The sequence below is a fragment of the Tyto alba genome, unplaced genomic scaffold (genome assembly GCF_018691265.1).
Source record: "Tyto alba isolate M040663 unplaced genomic scaffold, T.alba_DEE_v4.0 Super-Scaffold_6, whole genome shotgun sequence".
Lineage (NCBI taxonomy): Eukaryota > Metazoa > Chordata > Aves > Strigiformes > Tytonidae > Tyto > Tyto alba.
Genome location: NW_024881327.1, coordinates 39,418,382 through 39,439,996, shown reverse-complemented (window position 1 = coordinate 39,439,996; position 21,615 = coordinate 39,418,382). Strand labels below are relative to the sequence as shown.

Sequence of the window (21,615 nt, the reverse complement as noted above, 5' to 3'; positions counted from 1 at the left end):
CAAAATGCTAAACTTCAGTCTGGGTTACATTTCCTGGCTGAGATACAGAGATTCTCAGAAAATCGAGGTTTGAAATAGAAAGTCAGCAGTAACCTCATCTGGAACACAAGGAACCTCGGCGGAGGGGACAGAGCTGAGAGCGCTGCCACTTGGGAGCTGTGAACTGAAATAGAGAAGCCTGTCATCTTTATTTTTAAAATATGTCAACAAAATAAAAGCTGAAAACACACACTGTGTTTTCATTTTGCTGTGCCTGCGCTGGAAGGATTGCTCACATACCCTACCGGCACAGAGCATGACATGCCACAGTTTCTGCGCTCCGATCGCTCACTCTTATGTTACTGCTCAAGTATGCATTCAGAAAAGAGCCAACAGATATAGCAGATTTATTCTAGTTGTCGAGGTCAAGGACTCCTTTTTTTTGTTGGATTCAGCTGAGAGGGAACTCTTTCCTCATATCGCCAGACAGGCTTTCTGCTTTGCAGTCTACTGTCGGTGTGCACCACTGATAAAAAAACATGTGAGAATATTTTTAAAGGAAATTATTTATCAGTCTAAAGCACCGGTGAATTATGCACTGTTTCCAGTGCCCAAGTTAGGGCACTTTCAGCAAAGCACAGTATCTGCATGCACTGCAATTCAGAGACTCCGGCCGCTGGAAGCTCTTGCAAGCCATGTAAGTAAAGGGCTTTATTTCGCTGAAGCAAACTTCGTATATTCTCTTGCCTCATAAAAACCCTGACATAATCTAAATTTGAGATGAATTTCCTAATGCTAGTAATGGTGTTATCTTGCTGTAGCTTTGAATAACGCATGTATGTTGGCACAATAAATAACTTACCTTCCTAGAAATGTTTTGCTTGTGAGTAGTGTAAGGAGCAAAATCTGTACGCAGCTCGGGCAGGCTCTGTTTGCTTTCCTGATCGCTGACCATTTCTGTTCTCTGGGATCAGCACAGAGAACTCTGATTTCTTCAATTTCTTGTTACTCTGATTTCAAGGACAATGGCAAGCTGGCAGGAAAATGCAAAACCTGTGCAAAGGAAACCAAAGAGCAGAAAAGCAGTTTATAAAGTGGCATCAGTAAACCAAAAAGTGGTGTGTAACCCTCATGTTGTGGTCTCGTGGGATTTTTATATGTTTTATAGTGAGGTTTAAGAGGTCACAGATTATGTGACTAAGAGGAACATTAAATGATAGAAGAAATATTTTGATTGCTTTATAAATTTATCTTGACATTCATGCTCATATTTAAGTTAATCACTTTCTGCATGGTTATTTGGTGTTTACTGCAGGGAATGGATCAATTTTCTCTGAGCTTCACAATGTAATTTAAAGTCATGAAATATTTCCTTGTTCTCTGTGCAGTTCATATATGTATTGGCATCAATTGGCCTGGCAGACAGGCATTAAAATCCCAAATTTCTCATGTCTGTGAGATCCTACCTGCCTTCTTGATGGCTGCCCACATGCAGATAGGGTGATAAATGATTGGAAACTGGCTGTTGTGCCAGGAGGCTTGATTAGCTCTACTGACAAGGTACAGGTGGGATTAATCTAAGGCAGAAATTTCACACACTCAGGGTTCCCAGTATCTTCCTGTCCGGAGAGTCTCTAGCTCGTTTGAATTCCTTGCAGCCTTTCCAAAAGCACCTAATCCCTCTAAATTTTCACCTTCTATTTGGCTCAGGCTTCCTTCCAGTTCCCAACAACTTTTAGCAGGTCCTTCCCTCGAGACCTACAGGTCTGAAAAATGCAAACTCTGCCTATCACAGTGGAAATCTGGCGCATACCCACAGGGCAATACCAACTTTATATATTGTAAATACACCACTGCAATCACCTCTTGCATCAGGGGCTCAGAGGAACACAGACACTGCCCCAAAGAGTTTACTACCTCTCCCAGACCTACTGTTGACCTTCATTTCCATGACAATGCAAGACCCACGTGGGGAAAGGGGCACTGTCCATCAAGGGAAATGCCCATGGTTCATCAAAGTCCATGTGAAGGCCATCCGTGACATCAGCCAGGCAATCAGACCCAGGTGCCAAAGTAACAAGGAAATTAATAGACACGCAGAGCTGTGGAGCTGCATCATGCTGCTCCCAGTGAAGCTGGGGTGTCACATCCCTGAGCAAGAATGGGGAAAGTTCTGTAGAAAGAAGTTTGCAGGGTGATAATGATCACGTGTTGGAAGTGTATTGGCAAGAGTGAGTCAGAGATGTAGGGGATCAGTGTGAGACTTCTCTGCTGATGGAGGAAGAAGATGTTGCTTTTCAAGAGTGTTTGGAAAATGAAAAAAAAATAATTTTCAGTACAGAGATGGGTAAGAGCTGGGGTAACTTTTTTTTTCTTTGCAACTCAACTCTCGCATACCTAGCTGGTGTAACTGCACTTCAGGGAGAAAACAGCAGTTGTTACATTTTTGGAATTTATGTATATTCATGTGTTCCATTAGTCTCTTGGCAAATGCATCTTTTGAGCTCTGAAGCTTTCTGAACCTTTCATATAGTCCTTTGCTTTGAAGCAACAGATGTCTGTGATAAGCAGATGGTTATGGCTTTGAATTTGAACATCTTTAAATACTTTGTTGTCTATATTTTATGGGGAGGAATGTACTCTGTCTCACTATGCAGAACTGATGCATTTAATGAAAAGTATCCATGTCTGAATGCTTGATGTCACTTCCTAGCTTGCAAACTAATAAACCACATGTTTTTCGGGATTATTTGTTGTGAGATATTTTCACCCTATTACTTAACTTGTGTTTTCAAGTTACAAACCAAATGTAAAATGCACTCATCTGATGTGAGCTCAGTCAAAACAAATAAGCAACAAAAATAGTCAAAGGAGCTGGTCCAGTTGTGAATTGCATTCTTACTCTCATGTATACTGTGAGCAGGATGAAATCTTCCTCTTGCAGAACTTCCCAGAGGAAATAATACAGTGCTTATGGTTGTAAGTGGGAAAAAGCCTTTTGATCTTTCTTATTCTAAAATTTCTTTTTTCAGGAGGTACGGCTATGAAATTTGATGAGCAAAGAATCTAAGAACATAAGAACTTAGACCAGGGATAAATTGGGGAACAAAAATAGAAAGAGTAAATCTCAAATAAGAAGATAACTCTCATTTTCTTTCAAGGAGAAGAAGCCAGATAAACAGATTTCATCCAAATGTTTTGCTATTGGATATTCATTTACTGCTCTAAAAGCTATAGTTTTTCTCTCCCTCTCTACCTGACTTTCAGACCTGAAGTGTTTGTTTTTCAAAGAAATCTCTTAAGACAGCCTGTGACATATGTGAACTGTTTAAATTTGAATTAGTTGATCTTAAGAATGGATTATTGCACAGACTGTTGAAGGCTTTGTTGATTATAATGACACAAGATATGTTATTGCATGGACTCAGTGCTTACACCAAGCACCACACCGACTTGAAAGAAGAGAAATGACTGATTTCAACCAAGCTTTAGAATTTTTACCTCCATCTTGACAAGGAACAGGGCTGTTGAAGGGTTCATGGTGCTGGAGGGGTTCCAGAAGAGCTCAGTGGTGATGCAGGATATGCTCCTTCCCTCTGTTTTTTCCTCTTTCTCCACTCCCTCTAGGAACCTTGTCCTTTCTCACTTCTTCAGGATATAGTAGCACCTAATGCCAGGCTGTCCCAGAATACGGGTTTTCCTCTTCTGGCACCTCAGATCAGCCTGTCTTTATTCCACAGCACCGTGGCTGGTGTTCAACCTTGCTGGAGAAGAGAAGGCTTGGATGGAGAAAGGGCCTGATGGGGTCAGCACACCTCAGCGTAGCTGGTGGGACAAAATGTCCACTGTTGGGACCTCAGTGGCCAATGCCCATCTCTTCAGGTACAAGCAAAGTAGCCCACATGTAAAAAAAGCACATAGGCTGCTGACCCTTGTAGTCTGTTGCCCAAGGCTAACAGCTGCTTTAATTACTGCCTTGACTAGCTATGCATTTCCTGGTGGTTTCCTCACCCAGATGTCTTCTGGGACTGGTCATTACCCAAGACAACAGTGGACTAACAGAACCATTAGTTTGACCAGAGACAGCAGTTCCTTCAGTTCCACTTTGAAAGTCTGAAGATCTCTTCTGTTTCCATGTAGGGTTTAAAAGAAAAGAAAAAAAGAAAAAGGAAATTGTTGAAGAGTTCTATTTAACAGTCTATTATTTGACAACGTGGGGTTTAGAAATCTACGTATAAATGAGAAGGAGTTGTGAAAACTTCTGATTGATGGGTTTTCTTTCTTTCTGACAATTCTAACTGTTTAAAGGCTGTAAACGTTCAAATACTTCAAAAACTGCAGGTGGTACTCTGCTACCCGACAGCAATGTAACTCAGAGAGAGGCTCTCCAAAATAAATCCTTGCAATGATATGAAGAGATTACATTCTGATATGTGCCAGACTTCTCTTGTATCTAAATATGTGTCTGTCTATGTGGAGCTGTACTATCCATTACTGGTCTGGTGCATCACCTCAGCACATATGTATTTATTTCTCTGAATACCACCTCTTGAGTTTACAGAATTGAGGACTGAGACAAGACTCAATGACTGTTGAATCAAGATCATATTAGAAGTCTGAGAAATGAAGGCAGTTTTCCTGAATTCTGGAAATACGTGTCCATCCATGGCCACCCATAAATAAACAGTTTTTTTGTAAAGAGGGAAAGAAAACAACTTTTAATCCTTGGTGTGCTGCTGTGTGCCTATAGTCTTCTCATAAGGACAGAAGCAGAAACAAACCCTCTAAACGTGCCAGAAAGCTCTCAAACTAAATGTTGTACAAGACAATCAGCAAAACTGACTGTGAAGGACCATAAATAATAAAAATCCAGAGGTGGTCAGTATGGAGAGCCAAGCCCAGTTACCGTTACTGTGGTTCCTGTAATGCTCTTGGCAGGCAAGTGGTGCAGCGGCATACCAGTTTGCAGATGGAAGGCTAGTCTAGAAGCTGCTCTAAGCAAGCTGCTGAAATGGAGAAAAACAATGGGAACACAGCCTTTTTTGTTATAGGAAAATGAACCTGCTGGAACAGGTGTTGTCATCTCTAGTTATTAGTAGATGTTAGCTAATGCAACCTATCTTTCAGTGACTGCCCATTTCCAAAGTTCAGTGAAGAAATTAACATACTTGATATGTTCTATGTAGGGGAGGGCTGAGGTCTGCTTGTGTTCATATTTGAGAGGGAATTATTTCTGTTATATTTTTAAGGTTTCTTCTGTGGCTTTTGAGATGTTTCCTGTAATCTACCATTACATTAATGTAACATCTGCATCCAGCTTTTTCTAAAATAATGGTGAAGAAGACTATGTGGTAATTAACATAATTATTCCTCTGAACTTCAGCTCCCTTTTGGTTTATCAGCTGATGTTCTAGTAAGTAGTTTCTGCCTTGAGGAGCTGTTGATAGATAGTTCACTGAGATAGCTCAGTATCTCAGCTACCTTGTCCCTGAGATGTTTCTGATAACACTGAGAATAAAGTCAGTGCTCACTGCAAATTGACTTTGGCAGTTATCCATAGTTCAGATCCTTGACAGCACTGAGAGGCTTTGATGGAACATGTGGGAAAAGGTGACAGTGCAGGGAGTCAAAAGAAAGCATTTGGGCTGTTTTGGGTTTTTTGTGGCAATGGGGAACCAAATTCAGCATCACATGGTTGCAATAGCAAGGGCACTTCTAGCACAACCTGACCACTACCTAAGGGCATGAACAACCTCCCACCTACCTGCACAGTGTCATTAGCATGTCCCCTGAATCTCCTCCCTCAGGGGGAAAAAATGAGACTAGGTAATCCTGGAGGATTACAAAAAATCTTCAGGGTTCAAGAGAGCAACAACACAAGTGTCTGAGCATCCCAAGCAGGGAGAGTAATTCAGAGTTAGAAAGCTGAAGGTGTGGACACTATGTGACCATGTTGGGTTGGCCATACCATGGCTGCCATGTTCTGCTCCTTAAGAAAAATGCTCTGTATTCATGGCCATTCGTTGTTCAGGAAGGAAAATAATCAGATTCCCTAGTCAGATTGAGCACCAACTGTCATAGAAAAAGAGGATAAGAATCCATATAACTGAAAATTAAGGTATTTTATCATTATAATTATTGACAGACACCACATACTCCTAGATTTTTATAATCTACAAATGAGGAGTCATCCTTCTTTTATCTATATCTGCTTCTGAACATTATTTAAATTACTATAGCTCAGTTGAGAATCAGAGAAAAAAAAAACCAACAAAACAATTTTTAGAGGTTCCTGCTTGATTCAAAGTAGTTAAGGCCAAGAAGAAAGATACAAATGAACATAATACCTGTGGGGGTTGACGAGTGACTTAAATACACTGGTTTTTAAGAATAAGCATGGACTCAGCACGTGAGGGAGTTGTCCTCATGTTCATCTTCCTGGTTGAAGAGAATGATAGCTTCAGGAAGACAGCACGCAGAGATGATTGGATGAAGGTGTTGCCAAAGACCATCCCAGTAGTGCATCTCTGCTGTGAATATCACACTTTAAATTAGTCAGCAACAGCTATGTCATCTTGATTTGCATGCTAATACAGATGATGCAATAAGGCTCTAGAGAGATGGATCCACAGTTAGCTGGCAATAAAATTTTTGGCTTTTATGAATCACTGAAATTTCAAAATTCTCAGGGGTGTACTTCTCTAACTTTGTACCTTGCCTCTTAAAAGAAGAAACATCCCGCTGTGGCCACATCTATTACATCACCTCTTTAAGGAGAAATGGATGTCACACTTATTATTTCTTTCTGAAAACAGCAGGTGCAGAAACAGAGTTTTGGACATTTTTCATACACATGAGCTATGACAAAAGCTTGCTCACCATCAGCCTTCTTGTTGAGAATAAGCTTATGTTATGGTTGAGAAAAAGCTATGTTTTAGGGGCTACTGGACCCTGAAACAGAGCACCAGGCCCTGTTCCAGAAAAAAAAACAGTTCAGGGAGAAATATGAAATGTCTCCTCATAAGATTAATGTTGTTTCCAAGACAATCTCATGATAGAAGGTCTCTGAGCTACATGGCCATTTCCAAAGTGTGGAAGGACCCTGGATCCTTGCAGGGAAAGAAGGAACACGAAGGTCCAGAGAGGCACTTCTGCACATGGGCTGGTGGTGACTAGCAACTGGTCATCTCCCTCCTTGTGGCAGATTTCCCCCCTCAGTATAGCCTTTTCTCAGTCTGTTTTGTGTTTTTTTTCCTTTTCCACAGAAAGAGTTAAACAAACTCCTCCAGCACCTCCTCACTAACAGGGAAATTTTCTGTGTAGGATTATATAAATTGTATTATGTTAACATTTATGGAAGTTTTGACCACACTTCTGTGGTCAGGGCTGTGTGTGTATTTGTTCATATTGATTTCACTGTAATGCTAGCTTGTTGACCCTTGTTGTAATGAGGTCTTAAGTTTTCTACTATTGGCCTGAGGTGGTATTTTCCCTAAACTGACAGTGCGTTACACATCGTAGTACTGTATCACTTTGCTCTGTCTTTTAGGGCTCAGCTTTCATGCAGGTCCCTAACGCTGGTCTTTAAGTTCATGGTCTAATGCAGACAGGATGGTTAGCTAATTTCTGCTTCAGATTGCTTCTACCATCTTTTTCTCATTGCTGCCAGTGTTTTCTCTTGCTTCCCTGGGGACACCAGATGCATCTAATGAGTCAGCTCCAGCTTCCAAACTGAAACAGTCCATGGACAGCAGCCATGTGTTGTTCAGATGCTTGCATGGGAGGGAGAGCTCTTTTTCCTTTTTCTCTTGCTGAACCAATTCACTCAATAAGAACTTGTATTAGATCAAGTTGGCATTGGTTTTAGCTAGCCCCAAACTTTTCTGACTTTCTCCTTAATTCCAAGCTTTTATTATAGTCTAAAAGAGGAGAGTTGCCCTAAAAGAAAGCTGGTGCATGGGACAGTGTACCTTGCTCACAGCTTAAATAATACGATAAGAAAAGTATTTAATCCTAGAAGTCACAGGCTGTAGTTGATGAAAAATAAGACAACAGCCAGAGACATGCTTCTCTCTAATGTTGCATAAGTAAATATAATGTATAATGTACTGCAACATCACAGCAGGTCTCCCAAATTGAAAACAAGAAGGGATAAAAGACTATCATACCTTGGCTCTTAAATCCCTGAATGTGTTGTCTGTGTTGATTAGTTACTTTGATTTGTGTTTCCCCGCACATCTCATTTTTCCCTTTAATAAGAGTTTGGCTTGTAAATTGTCACTTGGATTGATAGTGTTTGCACCAAACAGTGTAATTAGGCTGGAGTGATGGAATATATTACATTGCTTGTTTTCCATTATGTTTATTCCAGATGGTTTTTGTCACTGACTCTTCTTCTGAGCAGGGCTGTTAATAAACATAGGATAAATCTAATGAATAAATTTGCTGTGCTCAGTATAGATCTGTGGTGGTGGCTGAGATGGAGTAATGCCACTAAGTAACGGGCTCTCATTAGAACTAAGGAAATGTTAATTCTCAGTCACATATGAGAGGGAAACTGAACCCATGGACAGTGAGGGGTTGAAGAAGATAAGTACATTGGGTTTTTTTTCCTTTAGAAGTCATCCATTTAAAAGTTAAACTGAGGTTATGATGAGTTCACAGCTGTGGTGCTTTATTGCTTCTCTGGAGAAGGGAATTGTTTTATGGTAAAGCTACAGAGTAGGCACCTGTGTTCAAGCCTTTCATTGCTGGAAAGCTCTGTGGCCATGAGCAAGCTGTTTTGGTCTTTGTCTCGGTTCCTGAACAAACACTTATTTTCTTCTGCATCTTAACCGTCTTGTATCTTCAGATAGAAGTTGTTCAAAGTCCCTGCCTCGGCTGGAGATGCAAAAATTATTTTAGAAAGAGAACTGGAACATTTTGGAGAAAAGAACCCCTTATGGGATGGAGACACAAAGTGAAAATCTACATGTCACAAGGACTTGTCTTAATCTGCTCATTTGCTAAAGTGGTGTTGCCTGGAAAGAAATGAAAGCTGTGACAGCAGACCTTGGAAAAATCATATCACTTAAGGTGTTTTCCAGGATCTGCCTCTCAGTTTTTCCATCAGAAAGGAACACAAGAAAACCCATGATGAAACACAACATGGTCTACCCTACCATCTTTCAAAAGTTTTAAAAGATGCATTAGAAGAGGTGACCATGGTTGCTCAGAGTCTTGATTAAAGAGCACATTTTTTAAAAGATCAGCTAAAAACATATTATAGCAAATAAATTTTGTTTCTACTAACATTGCCCACTTTCTCTGAATTCTTTCAGGAAGCACATAAGCCAGCGGCTGCCTGCAGTACTGTCTTTTGTCAGTATGAGTGGCTTCTCGTGCTCTGTTAACTGCTTAGCTCTGCTCTGAGCAACTAAAAAAGCATCTCTGTCTCATCAAGGTAATGCAAGGCAACATTTCCCCAAGTGAAAAAACAAACTGTGAACAGAAGAATGTTGATTTGCCAAGGTTCAAAATAAGCAATTTTCCATCTGGTCTCACATGGGCCCAGTAGCAGCAGTCTGGGGAGCCCAGTCAGTGCTGTGAGCTGGGTGGCAGTGGGTCTCAGCCACAACGGATTTGAGCGCCTTCCCCTCTGCCAGCCTGGCTGCAATCGCCTCCTGCCTTCGCCTGTTGCAGTGGTCACCAGTTTGGAGGGGAGAATGGAATGGCACTTCCCCTTATGAAATGGCAGAGCATCTTCCTCTACATGTTGTTTCTAGCCACGTTCTGGAACTGGTAGTGAAGGACCTTCTTCCTCAGGCTGGCATTACTTTTAAACTAGGGATCTGGGCTCATAGACAGCACAATGGCTGTCATTAGCAACCATACCATATATTACCAACTATACCAGGCATCTCTTCTGTGTGCCTCTCAGAGATATGCCAGCTAAGCTGCAGCTGGAGAAATAAGAATAAATACTTCTGTTGGCTGGCATTTGTGACTATTTCTCAGAACAGGAGGGGACAAAGAAGGGGGAAGAGAAATAAGATGTGTGGGAACAATAATTCAAGAAGGCTACAAAGGAATGGTGAGCTGAGAAATGCAGGGAGGGAACACCTGCTTCAGTCACTGAGGTATAAGGAAAATGAGGATACAGCCCATACCCACAGCACTGGGTGTCCCGCCGGGCCAGGCTGAGAGGCATGAAAGCGTTAACCCTTCTGGAATCAGTACAGGACATTCCAGCACTTGAATTCACATAGTAAAAATAAACCTCGTGCAAGGCGTGTTGCCTATGGGGTTTATGATCTGCTTTCTGATTCAATCATTTAGGAATGCAAGGCCCTTCTACCAGGTCTAGGCTTTAACAGCGCCCTCACTTTGCCATTTCTGAACTGTTGCTGAAGGTGGAGCACGTCCATGGTAATGAAGTTACAAAGGTCCATGTCTGCCTGCAGCTATTTCTGTAGGGCCTGATTCACCTCTGGACTATGTTGTAGCAGCATTTTTTTAAGACAGGACAAAATGACAAAATGCTTTCCCTCCTGTCTGTCTTACCCACCATACTCTTCCTAAACACCACTGCATTCCCACTTACATGGCAGGGCAATGGTGAGTCTGTCCCACGGAGGCTGAGTGTTCGCTGAGAAATAAGATAAATGAACAGTCTGTACATCAAATTCCTGTGTGTAAAGTTGGCGAGGTAGGAGGAGAGTTTAGCTGCCCCCAGACAGTTCGCTCTGTATGTGGTGTCAGACTAAAGCGCAGCAAGGTGCAAGTTGGACAACAGCTCTTCCAGGCAGGCAGCCACTCTGGGTTTTTATCCTGTATTGGCCAGGATAGGACTTGGCCTTCGTATTTGCAAACAACAATAGTTCCCACTTCTGCCACTGAAATCTTTGTTTACCTCAGTTTTCCTGGTGCTTGGAGGCCTCTGGTGGGAGTTGCTGCTCATTTTACATCTTTCTCTTTCACCATCCATACTTTCCAGCTGACCTCCATCAGATGCTCTTGTGTCACTCTTCCCATCTGCAGGTGTTCCTTTGGGTGGCAGGTGGCTCCTTGATTTCACAGTTATGCTTCCTCTGCTCCTCAGACCCACTGGGCTGATTTTTCTTAGAATACAGAATCCTTGAGGCTGCCAGTACTCTGCAATTCTTGTACTGAGACATGGTCTACTAAGAAAGCACATGGGAAAAAACTGTGGTGTTATTTTTCCTTCTATTAACAAGTGGAGAATATGTAGTCATCAAGATATTCTCATTGATTTATTTATGAGTAGTTCCTACATGAGGGAGTGGAAGAGAGAGTTGAGGAACATTGGACCAATTTCTGTTTGGTTACTCATTGGAAAACTAGAAATAACCATGGTGTAGTCCAATGCTTTACTCTGGATTTACACCAGTGCCAATGAGAACATAATTTAGTCCACTGATTTTACATCACATCCCAGTGGACATGAATAATACACACAATGTGTTAAAACCTATCCGATTGCTTATTAAGAGTCCAATAGTAATGGTATTTACTGAGGATTATTTAAAAATGCATTTTCTTTCTTCACTACTTCTATCTTCCGTCTTTTGGTCTTCTGCTATTGTTGCCATAGCTGCTGAGCACCTTGGCCATAAAAAATGAACAGCAATTACAAAGTCTTTGGTGAACTTTGTGAATCATTTGGCATTTCTCATTTTATATGTCATAGTATTTTGTTGTCAGCTTAGATTTCTTAGTCTTGTCTTTTTAACTGCAGGATGCACTACTATGTAGAGCTTTGAAAGAAAAAGAATGCATAACATCCAAGAGTTATGTCATGAACCAAAATTTATTTTATCTCCTTTATGAAAAGGATGACCACAAAATTTTAGCCTGTTAAAATAAATGTTGATAATAATTATTTGATCTCTGCATTGACTTTGTTAATACCATTCAGAGTGGCATTTAAGAACTGTTAATGAAAACTGTTTTATTTAAAGATCAGCTGCATAGCAACATTTGTAGCAAACTCAAATAGAAAAATGTTCTAGGTCTATTATTAGGCTCTATCTAATTCTACTCATGCCATTAAAGATGCTTCAGAAAATACTGCATGCCTGGTCCAGGTCAGCTTCTCTGCTTATAGTTTGCATAATCCTATAAACCCAGTGCACATGCCTGACTTGATTCACATCAATACTCCCTCATAGTGATGTGCTGCAACACGTGCAACATACTTGAAGTTGATAACCCTTTCACCAAAAAAAAAAAAAAAAAACGAGGAGGGAAAAAACGCCTGTGCTTTCAGTCGAAGGAGTAGAAAGCAGAAGAATGACATTAGGGCAGGAGCTGCACCTTGCACTGAAAATTTCTTGAGCTTTCTCTGTTTATTTTCATCTCCGTGGCATGCTAATGTGTTAGCTTTATAGTGTAGCATGCTGCCAGAGCATTGCTACAATTACACTCGATGCCAGATGCTAAAAAAGCTTCTTCAAATATTACTAAATAAGGTATTGTGCATGTTCTACATGCACAAAAATAAGTAAATTCCCTGAGCAATAAGAATAAGGGCATCTCTTCAGTCTATTAGCTCTGTGTCAAATGCTTGTATTTTATGGTGGTTTTCTTCCCTTTCATTTAATTCTCCAACTTTCAATCTCAGTTTGAGTTGTTTGGGTTTTTTTTTTTTTGTTTTCTGAGACTAAAATAATCTCTAATTTTCTATTGCTTTATTATGGCTTGAGATTCATGTTGTTCCATTTAAAGGAGTAACAACATACCAAGATTTCAGTACTTAGAAAAAAACAGTATCAGAAGGCTATTTATTTGTAATAAAATGATGCTAAGGGCTAAAAGTTAGTACTGCTGCTGGGCATGTTACTGTAGTTCCTATATAAAGTGTTTGTTTTCAGGATCATAAACCACTTTCTGCAGGTTGCCATGATGGGTAACTCTGCCTGTCACAGTCTCTGGCCAGGAGGAGAGCACTGTACTAGCTCAGCGAATATGGGCAGGCCCTTGTTATGAAGGAGGACAAGCCATGGGTCCCAGAGCAGTATGATTATAATGCTAGCATCCAAAGCTGGAACCCTAGAGACTTTTTTCCACAGCAGCATACTCAGCACTAGGGAAAACTGGGAAAACTAAACAGCAGCACACCTGCATCAGCCTGTCTCACAGCCTGCTCCTGGAGGGACCATGCAATAGCATTGGGGCAATACCAAAATTCTTGCTCATTGTCTTCCTCCTGCCCCATCTCCTCTATCACAGCAGGCTCCTACAGAAGACCCAAGGGCCTCCTCACCACTCGCCTGGTGTATAAAGACATCAGGGCTGGCCTTCCTTGCGTTTTCAGGTTTTACATCACATTCTGCACCTGCTCGTCCTGCACGTACACAGCAGGCGCATCGCTGTAGGGGATGGGTGCTGCCATATGGCCTCTCCTCTACGGAGGGTAATGCATCACAGCCAGCGAGGCCCTGGCACAGGGGCACCACAGCCATAGCAGAACACAGGAACAAGCCAATAAAATATCTCACTTAATTTCTGGTCCATGCGAAGGACTCTTGGATGCTCCTGAGGCTGCACAGTGCTGGCTGTCACCTGGCTGCGGTACGGCTTTGAAAAGAGTAATTGAACCTGAACTCAACCCTTGCATAAACCATTTTCTACACATCTTCTATTTACAGCATTAGCTCTCCCACAGGATGCCAAGATCACTTTATTTGCTGTTTAAAATCTTAAATGGAAATTGAAAAGTCTCCAATATCATCACTAAAACGTGCAGTGGGAATAAGCGGAAAAACTAAATTTATCACTGGAAAAACAAAGCTGATACTCTTGGAAATCAGTTTGGCACTGCAGTTACAGCACTTCAGTGTCTTATTTTTGTTATGAAAATTGTTTTTCTCAGTTTTCTTCATGGCCAATCAGTAATCATTTGTTTTGCTGGGTGTGTTTTGCTCTGACAGTTCTCATGCCTCTCTCATTCACAGTCTGATTCTTCAGTTTGCTAAAGGATAGCAGATAAAACTAAGTTTCAGATAAACCAAAAATTACGTTTATGCCATAAATACCCTCTGTGATGATGGGAAGACATACAGTCAGTCTCTTTTCATTGGCAGTGAAATCAGTGTATAAAGCACGCTTGAATATCATTGTTCATTGTTGCAATATTGTTTTCTCAGGGACATCATGCCAAATTCTCTTTTTTCAGTACTGTCCTTATCTGAACCTTTAAACCCTTTCTTTCCAAATGATGAAAAGTAGTTCCCAGTATACCCTATAAAATCCTCTGGCTCTCCTTATGGTATTCATATCCATTGCACTCAATAAAGGGAAGGGTAAAAAGAAATATATCATCTCGTGACCATAGCATTCATACCAATTGCTGTGGTGAAATTTTCACAGTCACTAATAATTTACAATAGATTCCCTATCCTTTTCACTTAGCTCCTAACACAGAAACGTCTTAGTTTCTGCTCTGCCAATATCAGAAGCCATTATAATCAGATTGCATATTTCAGTGGTAAAATCACCAAAGATCTTGATCCTAGGGATGTAAAAGAGACATTACCTTTCGCAGCAGCTGCAAAGCACTCTGAGTAACTAGCAGTTTTAATTACAAATAAACAAGCGAACCAGAGACTGCACCAAAGCTTCAGATTTGGACTGAAAGTTGCCCTCATCTGGAGAGAAGCTGGACTGCAGGTGGGGGTCAGGCCACACAAGCCACCATCCATCAGGCTGTTTCTTTAACTCAGAAGGATTTCAGAGAGCAGCAGCTGGGCTGTTTTCACTCCCCATGAAATTTCCATAATTAATTATACTGCAAACGGAACAAAAAAATGTTAGTCCATTTCCTCCAGTGGTTTTACTTTCTTTCAGTAACATACAGCAACATTTCTTTCAATACGTTTTGAATTTATTCATATTCCATCATCTTATTATAACCATCACAGTGGCACAGCCATAGCTGGGTGATGCAGGATGGACAGACCAGGAGAGCTCTTCCCTACAAGCAGCTTTCAGGAGTCATCAGTATTTTTCTTTTTTACATTTGTGCTTTATGGGTATTAATTAACTCCTCCTGCCCCACTGCAAGGCAGGAAATCATTGCCCTTCATACGAAAATAGAGAAATGAAGCAGATTATGTGATTCCCAAAGCTAGAAAGAGAGTCATTATCAGGACCAAGATGAGATCTGATGATTTTTCTTAGCACCTGGTCCTGTAATGCAATTAGCAGAGCAATCTACCTTCCCCTCATCTTCTGCTGTGTTATCCTCCACCTGAGAATGGCACTGACTTCAGCAATGCTTGCTATTTGAAGCTGCATTTTGCTGCTCAGGTTAATTTCCAGATAATTTGCATCTAAGAGAAATATTAAAATATGTCTTTGATTAAAAGCAATGTAAGAGTCCCCTTTAACTGTAGCATGACCCCAGCACTTAGTAATTTTTCAGAAACAAGCTGATGCCTATAACAGCATTTTTTATGCCATCTAGTGGTCATAGAAAACCAAGTGCCAAGCTCAAACCCAGTGTGCCACCCAGCAAAAGTGCCACAGCATATCTAGGTCCTGCTCTGACTGTCCCTGCCCTGATTAGGGCTGCTTGTGACTCTCTTTCTTTTGCTGCTCCTGTTGCCAGTCTTCTGCTTGGATGGCTGCAAGCTGTGCTGCTAAAACTCTGGAAAGCTTCAGTAAGAAGTGGCCTGAAAACAGACTTAAGTAAATGGATATTCTCGGGAGCGCTCTCAACTTACATAAATACCGTGTTTCTGTGGAATAGGGAACATGGTTTCTTCACTGCTTGGAGCGTGTGAAGGAAACTGTAGGGACTGATGAAACAACCGATAAATAATAGTAGCTTATATACACAGAAGATTAGTCATTAGTTTCCTGAGGAGATGGATGCAACCAGCTGCCTTGGAGAACAGAGCTGGCTGCCCCGCCAGGCTGACCACCTTGTCTCTGCGGGGGGGACAAACAACACCCAGGCAGGACCTCAGGGATGGGGCTGGGACCTGGGGTTTTATCCAGCCACCTTTTTGATTCACTTCTTGAAAAACACAGATACGGACTGATTTCAGCATGTAACCATGATCTTTAAAAGTGCAATCAAAATAAATATTCCTCTAGCAAAGGCATTACGTATGCTTAATTAAAAACTGGCTTGGAGAGTTAAGGAAAGCCAGACAGCACCATCAGCAATAGTGACATTTTTCCATCTTTTCAGTGGAAGCAACACTACCTCCCTTCTTTAATAATAACCAACTGTTGAACAATGAAAAGAAACCATAAATACAGCATGCTTGAAAATAGGTCAGCTAAATGGCTAATATCATGGCCACACAGATGTTTTTGTAAGGCAGTTAAGGTGCTTTTAAGCTAATACATTTTAACTGAGAATTGTCATGAGAATGAATATGATAGTTCCTAATGCAGATGGGGTTTAAGGCACAAAAAGTATGTTAATTTGTCACAGTTGACCTTAGTGTTACATGAAAAGTTTAATACTGTCTGCTAAGATAGTTTTGGCCAAGTGAAGCTAGCAGCTTACCCGACTTGGTCAACATTGTGTCATACTTTGTCTGTACACACATTAACACTTTTGGTAAAAATACAACAGCTTGACGAGAAAAGCTTCCTTGTTTGGACTGGACCACCTTTGACAATCGTTTGTCAACTCCTGTACCCCTAGCCCAAGCCAATGCCAAGACCTTGGTAAGTGAGCAGCTCAAACCAGTTGAGTCCCCCGCCACTCTCCAAAACTCCTTGCCCACAGGTCACCCCTGATGGCTTTGGCAGCAGGACAGGTTTCTGCTCCCACCTCAGCACAGGAGGGCTGCAAACAGATGTCCAACCCCAGATCCAGCTGTGCCAACCCAAGCTTGTCCCCTGTGCTCCCATTGTCCCCGGGCCAGTTAGGGCTCCCCACTCCTTGTCAGACACAACAAGCCAGACCAAACAAGAGCTCTCTTATTACTACTGTACAGGCCAAACTGGCTCATTTTGGTGGAAAGAGGCCAGGAAATGCACACTGGAGCACTCAACAGAGCTGCTGCTGTGCCAAGGAGGCCATCAGGGGCAAGTAGGTGGTGACTTCTCCAGCCATCACCACCTGAGATGCATGTCTGCACCCTGTTTAAACTGAAGAAGATCTGGGACAGCTGTGCCAGCAGAGCTGCAAGGGCAATAACCTCCAGTGGTGTGGCTTGTAATCTTCATCTGGCACAGCTCTCTACAAAATGAACATCTGTCCGCAGCCTAAAGATATGTTTCAAAACTGATTTAATTAGACCAGCGCAAGCACCCATCTGGACACTTTTAGTGCTTTGGCTCCCATTCACCTAGCAAACAACAATGGTCGGTAAAAATTGTTCTCACCTGTCCCAGCTGCAAAGTGGCCAGAAGTAATGGAGGATGTATCAGCCATGATAGCATCTTAAACTTTTGACAAATACGTCTGTTGAACCCTGATGAGGTGCTTTAGGACACTGTCACCCGCTGAGACCTCCTGCCCAAGGTGACCACAGCCACAGAAAGGGCAGCGGGAAGAACATGTGCATGCAGCCATGCAAAGCACAGTGTCTCAGCTGAAACAGCTGATTTCAGTGGGTCCAGTGAGTGTAGGAATGGTTTACACTGCACTGTGCCTTGGTCAGCCATGTACTGCAAATGAACCCTTCCCTTACCCATCTGGCTCTTACATTCCCCTACACAATGGTACTGGATAGCAAAGCATGCAAGTGCTCCCCGTATGATTTAATGCAGTGTCGGGTGGATTAAACAGCCTATGAAAGTGTCTAATCTACAAAGAAAGGGAGCCCCAGCAGAACAGCAGTAACAAACTGCAGAGGGATAGTTAGATTTTAAATTGGTACACACATCCCTGCAGCAAGAGCCTCACTATATCCTTAATTTATATAGCCTGACTATATCCTTAGCTTATATAACTCCTCTTTCCATCTTAGGCCAAATAAAAATAAATTGGTTGATTCTAGATCAATTAAGGCATCCATTGAGGATCTGGCATTTATTTCACTAAATTATCTGAAAATAAACCAATGCAAGTTTTTGCGTAAGTGTTAGAAAAATATATTTTGAGGCTTAAAAGAAAAAAGATCATGTGTGACAACTGAGAGCACAATCATTTTTTCAGCACCATTTGGACGCTGCAGATAACCCACGTCTCTAATAGATTTTTTTCCTAAACTCTCAATAAAACCCTACAATTTAAATTACTTTTAATCTACCTCATGCTTACTATCCATTGTTAAAATCCTTTTTAAGAAAAACAATTGGAATTTTAACTATGTACAGATGGCAGAGATAAAATTCTCTTTACAAATCTGTGTTTAAAATAGGATCTTCAGGGAGAGTACTGTTCATGTTTGCTAATGTTTTTCAGGCTGTCTATTTGTAAACAGAAGTCAAAGTTTTACAAGCTTTAGTCTGCAGTAAAAGTAGTCCAGAAGAATGAAGTCCATGAGCATTAAAACCCCCTGATACACTGGAGCTGAATTATCTTACACAGACAGGCCACAGCAAGGGGCAAGCAATGAGCAGAAGGGAACAGATGTCCTTCACAAAATTTCTCTTGTTTTTATGGAGACATTAGTATTGGTAGCTCATCAAATGGTCAGATTGGACTTCATGTTCCCTTTGCTTTTCCCTGGTATTCAGACTAGACCAGGATGGCAAACAGGAATGTACATAGGCAGATAGGGAGACCTCAGGGTTCCTGAGCTGCCTGCTTTTTCTGGGAAGTGGTACAAGTTCATGGGCAAGAGGGACACTGAACAAAGCCTCCATCTGGCCTCTCCCCACGGTGGGTTTTAGCTGCTGTTGCAGGTGAGAATGTTGAGGAGCCTCAGCCATGTCCTGCTGCTCCTCAGACAAGACTGTCCCCTGCCTGCTGTTGGAAAGCAGGTGTTCCCCCAGGCAAGAGCACAAAATCCCCTTCTGATGTCGCAGAGAGACTTGCATAACCTCTTGCTTTATTCTCTGGCTACATTCATTTTCCCCTCAGAGATATCAAAATGAAGCTGTGCAAAACCCAGGAGCGACCAACTATTTGTCATTCGGAAACAGCAGCAGCATCGTTTCCATGTGCTCACTACAGGCAGCAGGTCTCAGCTGCCCGTCCGCCTCCAGCTCTTTGTGCTTTTGGGCACAGAAAGACTTGCAACGGCCTGGCTCTCCCCAGCCCTCCCTGTGGCATCCGCCAACAGGGCAGGAACAGGAAAGGTTTAAAAAATGATAGAAAAAGGAAACCCCACAGCTTACAGATGAAAATCCAAAACAGACCAACCTCTTAGCTTAAAGAGATCCTTGTTTTTGCCAAACCCACAACATTTGCTAATAGGCAGTGAGTCATTATTGCCCTTTCTCCACAGTTGAAGGCCTCTGGAGCGGGGACTGTTTTGGCTGTGATTCCTTCTGCACAAGTGGTACCACCTGCAAGGCATCTCTGTTTCCAGGGTTTGAAAGAGAGGACTAGTCTTCAAAGTCCACAGATGAGGGGAGGGCAGCAGCAGTGCATGGGGGGTCAGGGTTATACCCTACACCCTGTGACTTTCCAACAGGTCCTTCTGTAACTGCTGGCATACTGCATCCCTGTCGTGGTTTGAAGATAGACCTCAAACAGGGAGAAGTGACTATGATATCCGAGCTCACCACAGCTTGAACATTCGCTACAACAGTCTACTTTGGCCAGACTTCTGGCAGGAAAAGCAAGTTCCACATCTGAGATTTCCATTTAAGGACTTTTCCCAGCCATCTTTCAACTCAGCCAGCTGTAGCATCATGCAGAGGGGACAAGCCTTCACACGGTCACCTCCTTGCTACCACTCTGCTCTCCAGACAGGCACCCCTTTCTCTCTGTCCCATGTGGACATGGTGGCAATCTGGAGGGACATACAGAGTTGTACCAAGGTGGCCCTGGCTGCCCCTGGGCTTCGCATGCTACTGCATCTTTCCTTCCTCCTCACCTCCAGCCTCAGTGTCTGGCAATTAAAGAGAAAACCCAGAGGAAGCCACATCCCACTAGACAGGGAACTAAGGGGAAAAGGGTCTTTTCCCTGTATGTCTGTTGGGAACAGGACAGAATTTGACCTTTGGGCTCCGGATGCTGGGAGGAGAGCTCAGCAGTGTCAGGTTCCCGGCAAGGAGAGGTGAGCTTTGTGCTGGCAGGCACAGGAGGAGAAGGAGGAGGGAAGAGGAGAACTACCCTGACAGGGAAGGGCAAATGTCATCACCCTGTAACCCAGCCAGCATTGTGGCTGTGAGGACATGCGGTCATCGGCGACACCGCTGTGTTCAGCTGGCTACTCGTGGAGAGCAAAGCAAGAGCCTGTATAACCTGACATTCTGTGGTTAAAACAGATAAATAAACAAACTTGATTGTGAATAATAATGAGACACATCTGTATTAAGAAATCATGATTGTTTTGCTAAAAGTGTGCCAATGAAAGCAGTATTTTATAGAGTATGTGGAAGACTGTTCTTTCAGCTGTCTATAGCAAACACATGAGAGCTTATGTAGCTTCGATGAATTCAAAGAGTTTTTTCTTTCTATAGGACCACCAAAATCTCCTGGAAAACATTATATTTACTTTTTACCGCTTTTCTTGCCTTTTAAGTGTAGCAGAACGATGATCACTACAGTGGGGAGATTCTGTCCCATGTTGTACATCTTTTGCAGAGACCAGGTAACAAAATCTGAGGCAGCTGCCTTTTTTTGCAGCTGTACTTCTGCATTTTTGTTAGAGATGATGGGCTTGCACTGCTCTGAGGACATAGCATGAAAGCTGCTCTTGTGCGTCATTCAGAATCTTGCTTACTAATGCTAATACGCCAGAGGAAAAGAGTAGATGTCTCTTACAGTTTAGTGGACCATATCAACATTAGAACTTTTAATTGTAAATTGAAGATATTCAACAAAAAAATATTTATGGCAATCATAAGGAGTCCAGAGTTCCTGCTTTTCTGAGAAAGATAACATGCTAAGGAGTAGGTAAATCACTGTCTCTTATAATGCAAGAAATATAAGGAATCAAATGAAATTATCAGTTAAAACACTTAAGAGAAACAAAAAGGTTTAAGGGAGACAAATGTGTTCTGTGCATAATTAATCCAACAGATTTACCAATGAGGAATGTTGTGAAAAGTCAGAGTTTAAACTCTTTCCAGGCTTATGGATAAAGAGTTCAGCAAGGCTGACAGAAAGCAAGGACTCAGAAAATATCTCCAGTTCAGACCTCAGCTGCAGAGCACTGGAACTGGAAGATAACCTCCCGGCAAGCATCGCTGTCTGTGCACTTCCCACATCCCCAGGAAGAGCACAAGAGCCTGCTACAGAATGCTGCCAGGGAGAGAGGGTACAGGGCTAAAGGGCTTTTGATTGTATTTACCAAGAGCATTCGTATGTAACATTAATCCCAAAACCAGAGACATAATGAAATTACTATTATGGATGACTTCATAATTGCCCCAAGAGAACAAACTAGGACACCAATTAATTTTATGGAGAAGGAACAGCAGCGGCTTATGAACTTCTGCAGAGACCTAGTTTAATGCATTAACCAAATAAGCAGAATAGATAAAAACTGTAAGAGAGAACCTGTGCCAATAAAATTGTCTCTAAATGAAGTGTTTTGATATTCTCTCCCT

The 21,615-nt window shown here is 42.0% G+C and overlaps 1 protein-coding gene across 5 annotated transcripts in view; it reads left to right on the top strand.

Annotated features, from left to right (window-relative positions):
• The first annotated feature begins 296 nt into the window (after positions 1-296).
• The window catches only part of C1QTNF7 (C1q and TNF related 7), a 37,145-nt gene continuing 15,826 nt past the window's right edge, over positions 297-21,615 (top strand). For 4 of the 5 annotated variants that reach the window (XM_032984558.2, XM_032984555.2, XM_042808414.1 and 1 more), the window contains exon 1: positions 297-676. The gene's annotated coding sequence lies outside the window, so the exon portion shown is untranslated. Of the gene's footprint in view, positions 677-2,276; positions 2,327-21,615 lie in introns of those variants that run through there. The other variant, XM_032984557.2, reaches the window with a different exon arrangement.